At 43.6% G+C, this 13,697-nt stretch overlaps 1 protein-coding gene across 1 annotated transcript in view; it reads right to left on the reverse strand.

The window, feature by feature from the left end:
- Positions 1–13,697, reverse strand: part of HPCAL1 (hippocalcin like 1) — a 255,292-nt gene that overhangs the window by 212,468 nt on the left and 29,127 nt on the right. The window lies entirely within an intron of this gene.

A 13,697-nucleotide genomic window follows, 5' to 3' on the forward strand; every position in this document is an offset into this window, starting at 1 on the left:
CCATCTCCACTCTGTGATCCTGCTGCCTCGCTCAGTTGCAGGGCTGTCTAAAAGCCAGAGAAGGCAAGAGGATTTTCTGTGCTCTTGATCAGAGTTTATAAATCATCTGTCAGTGGAGTCCATCCCCTGCCAAGCAAACAGTGCTTGAAAGAATAAAAAATAGGTCTTCACCCTAGTGCAGAAAAATTACACCTGCTATTACTTCTGAATTTGAGATTAAAACATAGCAATAGCATGACAGCCAAGCAAACCAATGATACTGCACTCTCTCTCTTCTGATCAGATCTTATCTTTTTTTTTAAGTGACCACATTTTCTCATTTAATCCCATGTATTGCCAAAAGATTTTTCCCCTTACAGTCACCAGCATCTGGGCTTACAGGAAAATGAATAACAATGGTTATTTACAGCCAAATTAATGAAACACAATCTCTTCCTCCAATGCCTGTCATTAACAGAGGTCCAGCTCTGCTGCAGCACTAGGAACCCCTCATGGAAAGGAAAGCTGAACTGGAATAAACAAGAGGAAAGATTGCCATCCAATCCCCATCCACCACTGTGCTTTCCATTTATTACATAACCACCAACCACCACAGCACAAAATGGAGACTTAGGGCATGCAGAGCTGGCACTGGACTCAAATACTTGATACATACCACAATATTAGTGAAAACAGGATGATTTCTGCTCCTTCCCCCAAAACCATACCATGTTAGAAATCCCACATGCCTTATCACACTAAGAGCATTCCTACCACTGACACATTTCAATGTTCAGCTAACTAGAATTTACAAAGTCTGCAGTCACTTCGTTCTTGTCTTCTTTATAGAGTGAAGCTTCAATTCCCCTTTTCAGCCTCCATGCCCAGCTGGTTTTGGGTGGCCACTTCTCCCAGTGTGGTACTCACCCATGCCCTCTCTGCAAGCTCTGTGCTGCACAGCACCAGGCATGCTCCTGGTGCTTCATGAATGCTAATTAATGGGACATGTGGAATGGCAAAGAGATTAAAATGCAGCATTTTCTCTCACTGAAGAATGATTAATTTCTTGTGCAGATGTGAGTGTTGTGCTTTGTTAGCAGGACATTGTGTGGCAGATAGGCACACACACAAACAGCGCCCCATCGGAATATTAATTAGTGCTTCTGTATGCAATTTATTAAAAAGACAGTGTTCCACATTCCACAAGACTAATGTCACAATTAAAATACTTGAATAACTCTCATGGCAATTTCCATAGCCAAGTGCTCATCCATGCCTACACACTCAGAGGAAACAGAGCTGGAGATAAATTCGCTTTAGAACATTTAGATCTTTAGCCAAGAAGAGCCAAATTGGGAGAACAAATGGAGGATCCATCTCCAAAGCCAGGAATACACTGTGCCCAGTGGGAGTCTGCATCAATCAATCAATCAGCTGTGTTTTCACATTTTTCATATTTGGCAGCTGGTAGGATGATCTAGTATCACACTGAGGTTAACTCCCAGTAGTGTTCAAGTCAGGCCCAGAAGCACACACAGGAATCCCACCAGGTCCTGTTTGCTCTCTGATTAAAACCTAGTTCATGGTAAAACTGACTGCCTTCCCTCCTGTGACTGTGTTGACTGACAAGACCACCGCAGTGTCACTCCTGACACTGGAGCTTTTTCACTAACTCGACATACTGCTCAAGTGACATCTGATTTTGCTGGCCACAGGCTGCAGGGCAACTTCACTGCTGCTCTGGCAGCCCGTCCAAAGCAGCAGAAGACCTGTGACACCTCCAGGCTGCCCAACCACATTCCAAAGAGGACACCACCTCTTTGACAGATACCTACCTCCACGTGAAAGAGGGACATCCCTCCCAAAACAGTCCACAGACAAAGAGGACAATGGCAAAAATCAACAAGCCCGGGCCACAGAGCCCTCCATTTTCAAAGATGTATTATCTAGGTTCATGAGATGGGTTCACACAGAGTCCTCAGCTCGATTTAGGCTGTGAACACCTTGGGTATAAAAATTTCCCCTTTATTTAAAGGAGGATATGCCTGTCTGGCACAGCTGTGCCATGTCCTGATGGGACCATCCCAGCAGAGACCCACCACAGCTCCAGCAACCAACCTCAGGAGCAGCTGGGGCCTTGGATGCAGGAGGAGGGATGATGGAATGAGAGAAGGGCTGGCAGGGATGAGTGATAAGGGAAGATAAGCATATTTTATCTGTCACTGTTAAACTACATGGAAAGTGGCATTGTATAAAGAAGTAGTCGGATGCTTCTCTGAAGGAGTTCTACCTTGATATGTTCCATGGAAAAAAGTTTCTGAATAATTTAAAATCAAAATTTGTTGTATTCCTTGATGTCCAACTGTTCTTTTCTCTTCCTATTGCACTGACAGTAGAACAGAGCACAACAGGGCAGGTTGGAATATATTTTTCACCGTATTAGGTGAAGCTTCTTGACATTTATGGCACTGTTTGACACCCCACTGAGCTGCTGCATTTCAAGAAATTTGTCTAATGTTTCCACCAGAAATATTTTTAGCTTTTCTCTTCTGCAAAACATTTCAAAATTCCAGCTTTTCACCCCAGTTAAGGACAGAGACAAACTTCATGATGCTGGAATGTCTCACAGTACTTACCATTTCAGTGGGCTGCAGTTCAGCAGATGGGTATGTGTAACACCAACCTCTAACTCCATCCCTTCTATAACTGGAGAATTTCTTAGATAGGTTCAAGTACAAACATCAAACCTGACTGCAGGCAAAACTGAGCATGGTTTTCTCTGGGGCTGTGAATCACATGTGATGCTACTAGAAATGAAGGATATCATGTATATCAAAACCAAAAATCCAACATTACAAAAAAGGGCTATGTATTCAATATTCACCTTGCTCTAGACATCACAAATTATTTCCAGGCACATTGGTCATATCTCTCTCTCCAACCCATGTCAAGGCATACTACTTTGTCAATGCTAGTTCTGCATTAATAGATATTAATGGCTGTTTTTTCTCAGTTTCAAATTGACCCAAGATCTTCAGTATCTTGACAGGTTACTTGAAATGACTGTTCAAGTCAGCTCACATTTGTCACATATTTAAGTCACAGGTATTGAGCTTGTCAGCTGAATTGCCAGTATTGGACTTGTCAGCTGAATTTTTCAATTTGATGTCAGAGAAAACCAAATTGTTATTGACACACCACAGGAAGCATCCTGCTCTCTGGACACAAAAAGTGAAAGGTTACCACAAGGAGCACCTGGGGAATTAAGAATATAAAAAAGGGAAGAATGGGTTGTCATGAAGTCAGTAGGCAGTCTTGAGAAAAAAGAAAACAATCTATTTCTGCTTTTTGATATTCTACAAAAAATTTCCTTAGCTGAACCTTTGTTAGTCAAGCACAGTAGGGCTCCTGGCTTTCCTTGGTCCCACCAGATTTTCTATTCGTCTTGGAAGACTTTTAATTCTGGACCTCAAGTCTGTGCTCCTTAGGCACACTTGGTTTTGCATCATTTGTTCAGCCAAATTATTGGAGATGAAAGATGGTTGACAACAGTCATTTACCTGTAGTCAAGTCAGTAAAACAAGAGTATAAATGTTTAGCTGTTAGTCTAATAAGTAAAGCAGACATTATAGTGGTTACTGTACGTTTAAAATACAAACCCAACATAGTATCCAGAGATAAAAAAAGGGTAAGAAGGGAGCTGGGCTTCATTCACAACTTTTCATACAAAATTATTGGGTGTAAGACTTGTATATGCTTTTGTGCTCAGCTGGGCATTCATTATTCAAACTGCCTCTTTGACGGATAGACGGCCACACAGAAGATGTGCAAAGCAATGTCAGAGTGTGTGCAATAATTTTTAAATGACATGGTGTCACAGGGAATCATCTCTAATAACAAAGGCTCCGTGCAGGGTGATGACAGTCCTGAAGAGGATCCTGTGATACTGAGCCTGTCATGAGCAACACAGCTTCAGGTTTCTTCCTATCCTTTTTTCCTGACAGTCACTTAACTGAAAGCACCACCTGATGAAAACTGGCAGCAGTGTCCTAGGGAGAGGAGGATGATGACATAAATTCAATAACCAGGGATCTTCACCCAGAGATCAAATGAAAGCCTGAGAGAGTTTCACACACACTGTTGTTTGGGTCAAGAGTAGTTATTAGGCTTTCTTTCTGACTTGGATTTTGAAAAGTATATACTTGCTGTGCTTCCAGAACAGCAGTCAGTTAAAAGAAAAGAACTACCTTTTATCAGTGGTAAACCTTTTAGCTGTGCCAGCTGTGGTTCACCTCTCTGTGACCTTCACCAAGATCCCTCGGGAGCTCCGTCAGTGGGGAGCAGGAGTAGTAACTCCATACAAGTCAATAAATTAATCCTGGAACACAATGGCTGAGTCAGATGTGTACATTTTGTCCTTGATATTGACTGCAGAAAACCTAAAGGTGTTGAGTAATAATTTCCAGGATCCCTTGGCAGCAACCCCTTGAGCAGCTGCCAGCCACTGCTCTCCACAGGGCCATCTCCATGCCAAGGTGGAACTGAACTGCTTCTGCTCAGCCTGAGCACCTCAGGACCAAAGGGAAGCTCAACACTACACATCCGTTCTCTCCTACTGCTCCCCAGGCTTCAGAGGTGACCTGGGCAGGAGAGATAAGGGTCCCTGTGAAAAGGCAGAGAGCGAGGGGCGAGTGCCTCGGCCACCAGCACAAAACCTGCCCTCGCTGCTCCACCTCTGGGCCAAAGCCCCACCAGGCTGGCACTGGGAATGCCTTTCCAGAGGGCTTACTGCCATGGTGCAGCAATGCCAGCAGGATGGCAGGATGCCACAGATGGAGCCCATGGGTGTGTGGCTGCACTGAATTCCCCAGGGAGGGATTACAGCTGATGTGTTTGATGAGCAGATTTATTCATGCACGGGATGCAGTCAGTCTTCTCATCTTCCATCTATTTTCTTGTAATTACAGGGACATATGGTTGCGTTTCGTAATTAATTTCCACAAATTAGAAGCATTCAGAGAAGGCTGCTTAGAATGAAACAGTCAGGGTGTTATGTGAGTTTGTCTTTACATTAATTGATTTTAAAACATTTGTAAGTAAGTTGGTTGTTCCAGATGCAACAAGAAGATTTGATACTTTCAAAACTCATTTTCACTGGGGACCTCAGGGCCCTTGGTGAATCTAAACAAAATTAAATTCCCAACACTGTTCCATGGCCAGAAAATAATTTTTCTACAACTGGGGAGACAGAGACACAAATAGTGAGGGTTTCAATTCAGCCTTGTAATAGAAACTGCAGCAGGGAAAATTTAGGTCAAAATGTTTTTGTCAAAAGAGGAGAAGAATCCACAGGAATGATAATAAGACCAATGCTTCAATTCATATTTTTAGAATTCCCCTTTTTAAATGGCAAAAATGCTTTTCCTGCTAACATATTACCAAACCATAATAGCATCAGACTTTTTACTACAAAGAAGCACTTTATGCATAGTTGTAGCTACTTGGATTTAAAGAGGATCAGGGCATAGACCTTTAACAAGTGTCAGAAATCCTGGCAGAGCTTACAGATGTCTTAGGCCATGAAGATTTACTTTGCTTTTACTTCAAGTATATGCCTTTAAGAGATACTAGTGATTCAGTACTTGACACACAGAAATAAATCTGAAAATAATAAGAAGGGATTAAGAGGTCCTGACATTTTCTTGAATACCCAGAAGAATTCCTGGAAACTGAAGCAGTGGAATAATTCCCCAGGGAAGCAGTCTCCCATTACCTTCCAAGTTTAATTACATACACTGGATGTATGACTGGAAAAACAAACAGCAGTGAAAAAAATTCTGCCCTGTCAATAAATATTTTCTATTTCTGATTTGCCTCAGTATAAGTTTCTCCCTTTTTTGATATAGAGATTGAGTAAAAGACCTCAAGATACATTGCTACTTTTCAGTGGCTCCCTACAAATCTCTTCAAACAGAATATTCTGCTTTCACAGCTCAGAATTCAAATATTCTCTGAATTGACATAAATTCAATTGCCCTGCAGAAAAATAATAATAACAAAAGATCTGCTGCAGGTAACTAACAAAACTTTCTTTAATGACTGTAGAATACAAATGAAATTCCAGATATTTGAAGATTTGTCTCCTCCTCACACAGCCATTTGTCCACTACTGTTAGCAGTCAAAGGAATTATTCAGGAGAAACACAAACACTGTAGGAAGGTATTTAAATAAATATGGAAAGCAGATTGCCTTATTCCATTCCTTTATTTAGAGAAAAAACACAGTGAATTTTGTTTGGCATTTCCTGATGAATTTCCTTCTTAGTAATTGCACTTAATGTTCTCTGGCTGCAGAATTGTGGAAAAATTCAAGCTAGAAGGGACTGTTAGAGGTCCTCAGTCCAATCTCCCACTCAAAACAGGACTAGCTTCAAAGCCCTTCAAATTTCAGGTTTTATTACCCTGCATATCAGCTCTGGACCAGTAACAGCAACCTGTGTGGTGCTGTAACATTTAGAGCAGAACCAGAGTGGCCAAAGATGCCACTTTGGGGCAGTGTCCTCCATTACAATCTGAAGGTAGTTTGAATAAACCCGACCTGTGTGTGGATTTTGCACTTCCCTGGGCCCCAGGCTCTCTCCGTGTGCACAGGGGTGCAGTGGGAGGCTGCCCACAGGCTCCAGAGCCCCATCCCAGCACTGCTGGGTGCCCATGGAGGGCACAGGGGGTGCAGGGCAGCCCAGGCCACCTCCAGCTGCCCTGAACCCAACTCACCCAGGACTGTGCTGAGCCCAGCACACTGCCAAGATAAAGCTGAAGCACCTGTCATGTGTGTCCCTGCTCCCAGAGCTGTTTGTCACCCCTCCACAGCATCACAGCAATGGAAGAAGCACCAAGGCTCCTCAAGGCAGAACTCTGTCCTCTCTGACTGCATGAACTAGATCCAGACCTATTCAATCCAAATTATTATTCTTAATACTGTGGTGGAGAGAAACAATGCAGGCAGTACCACAGAGGTGAGACTAACAGAGTTAAATCTCCCAGTCTCCAGTGGGATTTATCATGGCCATTTTTGACAGTCTTTGAGCCCAGCAGCAAAACCAACTGCACTCCCCCAGCACATACAGAAACACATTTTCACAAGCAGTGAATACCTTGTAAGCCAAGCACTGCCTGCACTTGCAGCAGAAAGGGATTATTCACAAAGTGGCTGTTCAGAAAACAGCATAATAGAAATTTAATTCTGCTGTCTGAAGGATTTGTAAAAATCATTTGCCCAAGGAGAAAAACAACATCAGAGAGTAAAAGCATGAGCAACTGGGTGTGATGGCTGTGCACCTCCCTGCCTTTGCTCCAAGAGATGTGACTCAGAAATATCCCACACCTCTCCTGCAGCAGCAGCTCTCTCCTGACTCCCAACAGCGCTGCACAGGTGAGCAAACACAAGGAAATAACGACAAGATGGAAAAGTAAATGAGGGAGAGAGGATCCCACGTTATGAAACACTGCATTTAAAGGATTAATTGGGACAGCCTGATAAGGATGAATTGAATGTGTGAGAGCTACAGTTTTTTTAATTGAGCAGCTTTTCTCCAGGGAAGAGAGCTAAGTTTAAACCATCTGTCCAATTTCAGTGTCATTTGCCAAGGAAATGATTAAATATTTTAAGATTAAATCAAAAGCTGGGAATCAAGGAGAAGCCTAGAAATAAACGATTTTGGGGTTTGTTTTACATGCAGTAATATGAAGTTCAAAGTTGGTGAGTTTTAAATACCATTTCTCCCTCCTGCATGCACATGCACATATGCAGATCCACAGTCAAGAGAAACACTGAGACACAAGGCAGCATCTGAGTGAGCCAAAGCCCAGTGTGCAACAAGGGACCAGGGGGAAAAAAAAAAAAAAAAAAAAAAAAAAATCAGAAAACTGTGAGAAAGGTTGGGACAGCATCTGCCACAGAGGGAGAACCCAAAAAGGCACCTGGGGTGAAGGATCCTCTCATGGGTACCTCAGGGGAAGAGTGAACATGGCAGCACTGATCCCACAATGTCATTTTCCAGGAGTCTAAGAGCATTTCTAAAGTCTGACAAAGGATCTGAACTACAGCTGCTAATCACAAGGCAACTGAAGAAATATGGGATTTCAGAGGATGGCTCATACAAAATCCTTCCTCCACCACCCCCACATGTTCTGCATGGTGCCCACCACCCCTCGTGTCCAGCTGTCAGGTGCTGACCAAGGTAAGAGAGAGTTGAGGGCACAAAACAGAGCTCCTGTGCCAGCGAGTCCCCGAGTATCTGCTGGGGTAAGGCAGGCGGCCAGAGTTCCTGTTTCCCTTCCTGTTCAGGGCATGCTAGAAAGATTTTCCCTTTACAGCTGCAAAGTATCCAGCAGTCAGGACTGGAAAGAGGCCTGCTGATAGGATTACCTGCTTGGAGTGGAAAAAGGTTTGTCTGGAAAGTCACTTAGCTCTCCTGACAAACACAGCACATTCCACTTAACCACAGCAGTCATGCTGTGCCCATTGCTGAATGAGGCTGGTGGGAGCTTGGTCAGGATTCAATTTTACATTAAGAAGCCTACATTTCAGATGCTTACATTTACACTGAGTGCATAAACTCCCATCACAGTCCTTGGTGTTTTGGGGACCATTTCAGTTCTCTAACCAGAGTCAATGAGTGCCATTTGAGGGTGCTCAGGGTGTCTGCAGAGGGCTGATGGGCTCACCACAATGTCTGCACAGACCTGTGTGCTGCTGGAGACACCCAGGGGCCTCCCAGGACCTCTAGGTGATGAAAGGCACTGGTGTTTAGGACACTGCATGTTCTTTGAGACACCCCTGGGCTGTGGAGCAGGGCTCAGCCAGCACAGCCTGCAGTGTCCAGGCAGGACACCAGCCCATGGTGGCACCTTTTCCACAGGGAATGTCCTCCTCCTCCTGCTGCCCTCTCCACCTTTAAGGTGCAAAGCCCTGTGTGCTCCCAGGCAGACCCAGCAGACCCACCCTGCCCTGGCACCCCAGACCACGCTCACTGTGGCTACACAGAGGTGCTGTGGTTGCACTGGAATTTCACCAGGGGCCAGTGGCAGCACAGGTTTTTCCATAAAGTCTTAAGTTGCAGCTCCAAGGGTTAAAGGGAAAACCTTAGCTTTTATTTCTTCTCATTATAAATGAAGTTTCTGTCCTTTCTCCCTAGGAAGAAGCCTGGAGAACATGAGGAAAGCAAACCAAACCAATTAAACCAAGGTGAGCATCATTAGCATTTTCCTCTAAAACCTGATTATTTTTAACCCAAACTCATAATGGCCCAAGAATTCTTGCTCCTGGCAATGCTGTAGGAGAGGAATTAATCTCAGCTCTATCCAGCATTCGTCTAGTCTGTCACTGAGAGCTCTTTTAATGGCAATGAAGTGAAACAGGCACTTTCATCTCAGCAGGTGTCTCAGACACCACGTTTGATGTTGGATATAAAACTTCACTAACTCTGGGCCAAAAAAATTCATATCCTAGCTGATCACTGCTGCAAAATGATAATAGATTTTTTGAGGTGTCATTTAATCAGGTTTTAAGACATAAATGTTATTTTTGTAGGGCAGCCAGCTCCTTAAGCTCATTTACAGATTTTTTTAATTTCTGGTTTTATCTTCCCTCAAGAACTGGTGCATTTCCTAATGTCCAGCTAATCACATTCATCAGCTTCCCTTTCACCCTTATTAAATATTGATTTGTTTACAGAACTTTTCACACCACATCTTAACCAGAACTACTTTGTAACCAAAGTCATTTTTATCAATGAGAAAAATACCATTTTTTCCTCATGTATTCTAATAACCTTTTCACATCATTAGTTTTTATTCTTTGAAAAATAGCCATTTATCAAGTACCCAGATTATGCAACCACTTGTGGAATTTACCTCCTGCTTGCACAAAATCTGTCTAATTGGATCTATGATCTCTTGCATCCAGGAAAAAAAACCTCACTCTCTGTCCAGTGGTTTCTGTACCCTTGAAACAACTCTGATATTGGCTTCTCCACAGGACAAATAAAAGGCTGACCTTCCACTATGGAAAGGGGAATTTTAACTTATAAAACTGCACTGTGAAGTTTTATAATGTGTTGTAATTTCTGGACTGCCAGGGCTATTTTACTATGAGCAGCAGAAGTTCTTGAGCATCTTGACTGGAATAGTGAGGCATTAGAAAGTAATCAAATTCTCAGCATATCCATTAGCATTTGTTTCTTGGTGAAGAAAAGACATTTGCAAATATGGGAATTTTAAAAGTGAGAGTATCTAATATATTTCCTTCCTTATGAAAAAAGCAGGTATTATTTTGTATGCAGAATTTTTTTTTCTGCTAAAAAAGTTCTTTAACCACTGAATTTTTTCCCCTTTTGACAATATTATTTATTTCCAGCCTGACTTTCAATTTAATGAAGGAAACTAAAGCTGCATTTCTTCCTGGTAAATTTAAAATAAATCAGAATTGTTTAGATGAAAACAATCTTCATTGAATTATAAATCATATTTTCTTCTGCCATTGCAAAATATGTTGAAAAATACAGTCTAAAATAACCCAGGTACAACCAGGCTGTGTGTCTATTTTAAAACAAGTTTATTGGATATTTATTCCTTTTTGTTGAATTATGCTTTCTACACAAAACCACAGCTTGTGCAGACTAAGATTTAATTTCTTGCTAGAGCTACTTCAGAGGAAAATTATAGAAAAAGGAAGATATGACTGAACCAGATTCCACAGTCCCTTTTTTTTTTTCTGGTAATTTCTATCTTGTCTTTAGAGGAAAGACAGGAAAATGAGAGAAACTCTGTGCCTGTGGGCTGATCCCTCTGACCAAAGTGAAATCACCAGCCCTGGTGCAATCAGTGAGCACCAAGAAGATGTCTGCAAGATTTTTGTCAGAGTGAGGGCCTGAACCTTGGTGGCGGCTCTAGGGGAACAGGCACCCCTTCCCAGTGCTTCCCAAGGAGCCACAGCCTTCCTTTTTAGTACCAGCTGTGCTTAAATAATTACAGCCTGTTCCAGGCTGGAGCACTACTGATGTGCAGCTGGAGGAAGAGAGGGTAGGAAAGCCACAGGAGGGCTGGAGCACAAGGGTTAGCAGGAGCAGCTGAGGGAGCTGGGAGCGTTTAGCCCAGAGAAAAGGAGGCTCAGGGCAGACCTTATCTAGAACCATCTGAAAGGAGGCTCTAGCAAGGCTGGGGTCAGCCTCTTCTCACAAGCAGCATGCCATAGTACCAGAGAAGATGGCCTCAAGCTGCACCAGAGGAGGCTTAGATATCAGGAAAAATTTCTTAAGTGGAAAGGCTGTCAAGCATTGGAACAGGCTGCCCAGGTAAGTGGTGGGTCCCCATACCTGGAGGTATTTAAAGATGCAGCACTTAGGGATGTGGTTTAGTGCTGGAATTGACAGTGGTCAATCTCTGGACTTAAAGACCTTAGATTTCTTTTCAGCCTAAATGATTCTGTGATTCTCTGATTCCATGTTTTTATGAAAACAAAAGGGAACTGAGAGTCCAAGACTCACATCAAAAAATCACCTTGCCAACCACTAAAAATATGTTTCCATAGTTGGCTTGATTCATTGTTTTAATTCAATTTTCCAGCTCCAGCTGCAATCAGCTTCAGGACACGGCTGGTGGAAAACTTCTCAACCCTGCCAGACCACCCTGGAACATTTTGCTGGGCAGCCACACAAAGAAAAAGGGGCTGTGGTTGGGGCTTGACAATACACCCTGCACTGGCTGCTACATGAGGTGCTGCCAAGAAAAACCCAAGGCCCCTGCATGTCTCCTGAGTAGGAGATACTGCTGGTCGGCAGAAATGAGGCTGGGAAGCTCTGGCTCTGGGGCCCAGCACCACAGCCCTGCTCTGTAAGCTGAGAGGATCCTGTGACATAGGGATTCCATTGAAATAGCTTCTTGGATGGTAAAGGCACTAAAATGGGGAGGAGTACCATCTCCTAGCAGCAGAACCAGAGAGCAGCTTGCCTGGGTTCTGCTGCAGCAGCTGCAGATCACATAGTTACCTTCTGGGACCTTCTGTGCAGCCACAGGCCATGGGCTGCAGGCAAGGCTCCACCAGCATCTCCAAGAAGGGATTGTCCATGAGGCTCTGGGGGCAGCTTCCTGTTAAACTCTGTCTCCTCTGTCAATCAAAAGTCAATGTGTGTCCTACAACATCCTCTCCCTCCTTGCAAGTTATACCCCATGAGACCACCAATGAATCCATTCTGGCATCCCCTAAATAAACCCTAGATCCCCTAAATAAAGCTGGTGCAGTGTCTGCTGTGACTGGCTAAAGTAGGTTAAGCACCTCTCCTCCCAAGGCAGGAGGGCATTCATGACTACAAAATCTGTGGTGTTGCTGATAGTCCTGTCCATTGTCATAAACATCTGTGTCAAACAGCCAGAACTCCTCAGATCTCATTCTTGTGTAGTGCAGAGGTGTGGGTGTGTAGTTTGTGCACATCACTGCAGAGGTGCAGGCCAAAAGCTGAAGTGAACTCAAACTGAGGAGCTGTGAAGCTGCAGAGGAGTCTGTGCCAGACACAACAGCTCACTGCCCTCCCTGACAGGAGTGCCCAGGGACCCCAGTGCAGCTCACAAAGCAGGCGCCTCCCCCAGCTGGCACACGCCTCTGCATCACTGAACTAGACCAGTCTTGTCCTGAGTACACGTGCTCTACCCACCTCTGTAAGCCCCCATTCACTTCAGGAGATTTCAGGCAGGACATGTTTTCTTCCAGCCTTTTAAATCCTGACTGATATTCATGAAAAGTTTTGCTAACCCGCGAAGCAGCAGGGGAAGGGATACGGAGGAGGAAAATTAATGTTAGTACAGAGATATTCTGCACGACTTCGAGACAAAAAATAGCCAGGGAGACTTAAAGAGACACAGCTAATCCAATAGCTTGGATTCCAATGGTCTTGAAATAAAAGCAGAAATGAAGGCAAAATATTAGCATGAATCTAGGAAGTTGTATGGTCTGGGAATTAGGAACTGTGGCTGAATCTCTACACTGAGAGAAATTTTTCTGGAGAAACTGAGACTGAAGTGCTGTAACCTAATTTCAGTGCTCCAGAAAGCCAGTGGCAGAGTCAGGACTTAACTGGCCCAGGCCCAGTGCAGTGCCTTTTGCATATTGCCTGCTCTGTTTGAAAGGTGACCTCTACATCCTCATACTCCTACCCAAAACAGAGGGGGACAACATTGTCTTCACTGAGATCAGGAAATAGATTATCATTAACTTGGACAAAATTCCAACCCTAACACCTGTCTTGATGGCAACAGAGCCCCATTGGAGCAGCTCATCATAGCAATTTTTTGTGCCAGAGCTGAACATCTCACTGGAGGAGGACCTGACCTGGTGTCTGCTGCCTCCCTCAAGAAATTAACACACCCACTGTGGGGAATATTTGATAGGAAGGATGTCTTCCCTCTCCAGGAGACAAGTGGCATGGCTGAGGTGCTTTGCTAAAGGCACAAAATGCACCCACAGTTGTACCACAATGACAATCTGATGTCTTCCAAAGACCTCCAAAAACTGGTTTTCAAAGGGATCTGAAAATGATCCCTACTTCCCATCATATCTGAGAGGGACATTGCTGTTGAGAGCAGCCTTTAGCAACACTACTTTAAGTGAAAACACAAATGATAATTAAATGAAAAAATAATCGGCGTTTAATGCTCTCTTTTAT

The sequence above is a fragment of the Melospiza georgiana genome, chromosome 3, assembly GCF_028018845.1.
Source record: "Melospiza georgiana isolate bMelGeo1 chromosome 3, bMelGeo1.pri, whole genome shotgun sequence".
Taxonomy (NCBI): domain Eukaryota; kingdom Metazoa; phylum Chordata; class Aves; order Passeriformes; family Passerellidae; genus Melospiza; species Melospiza georgiana.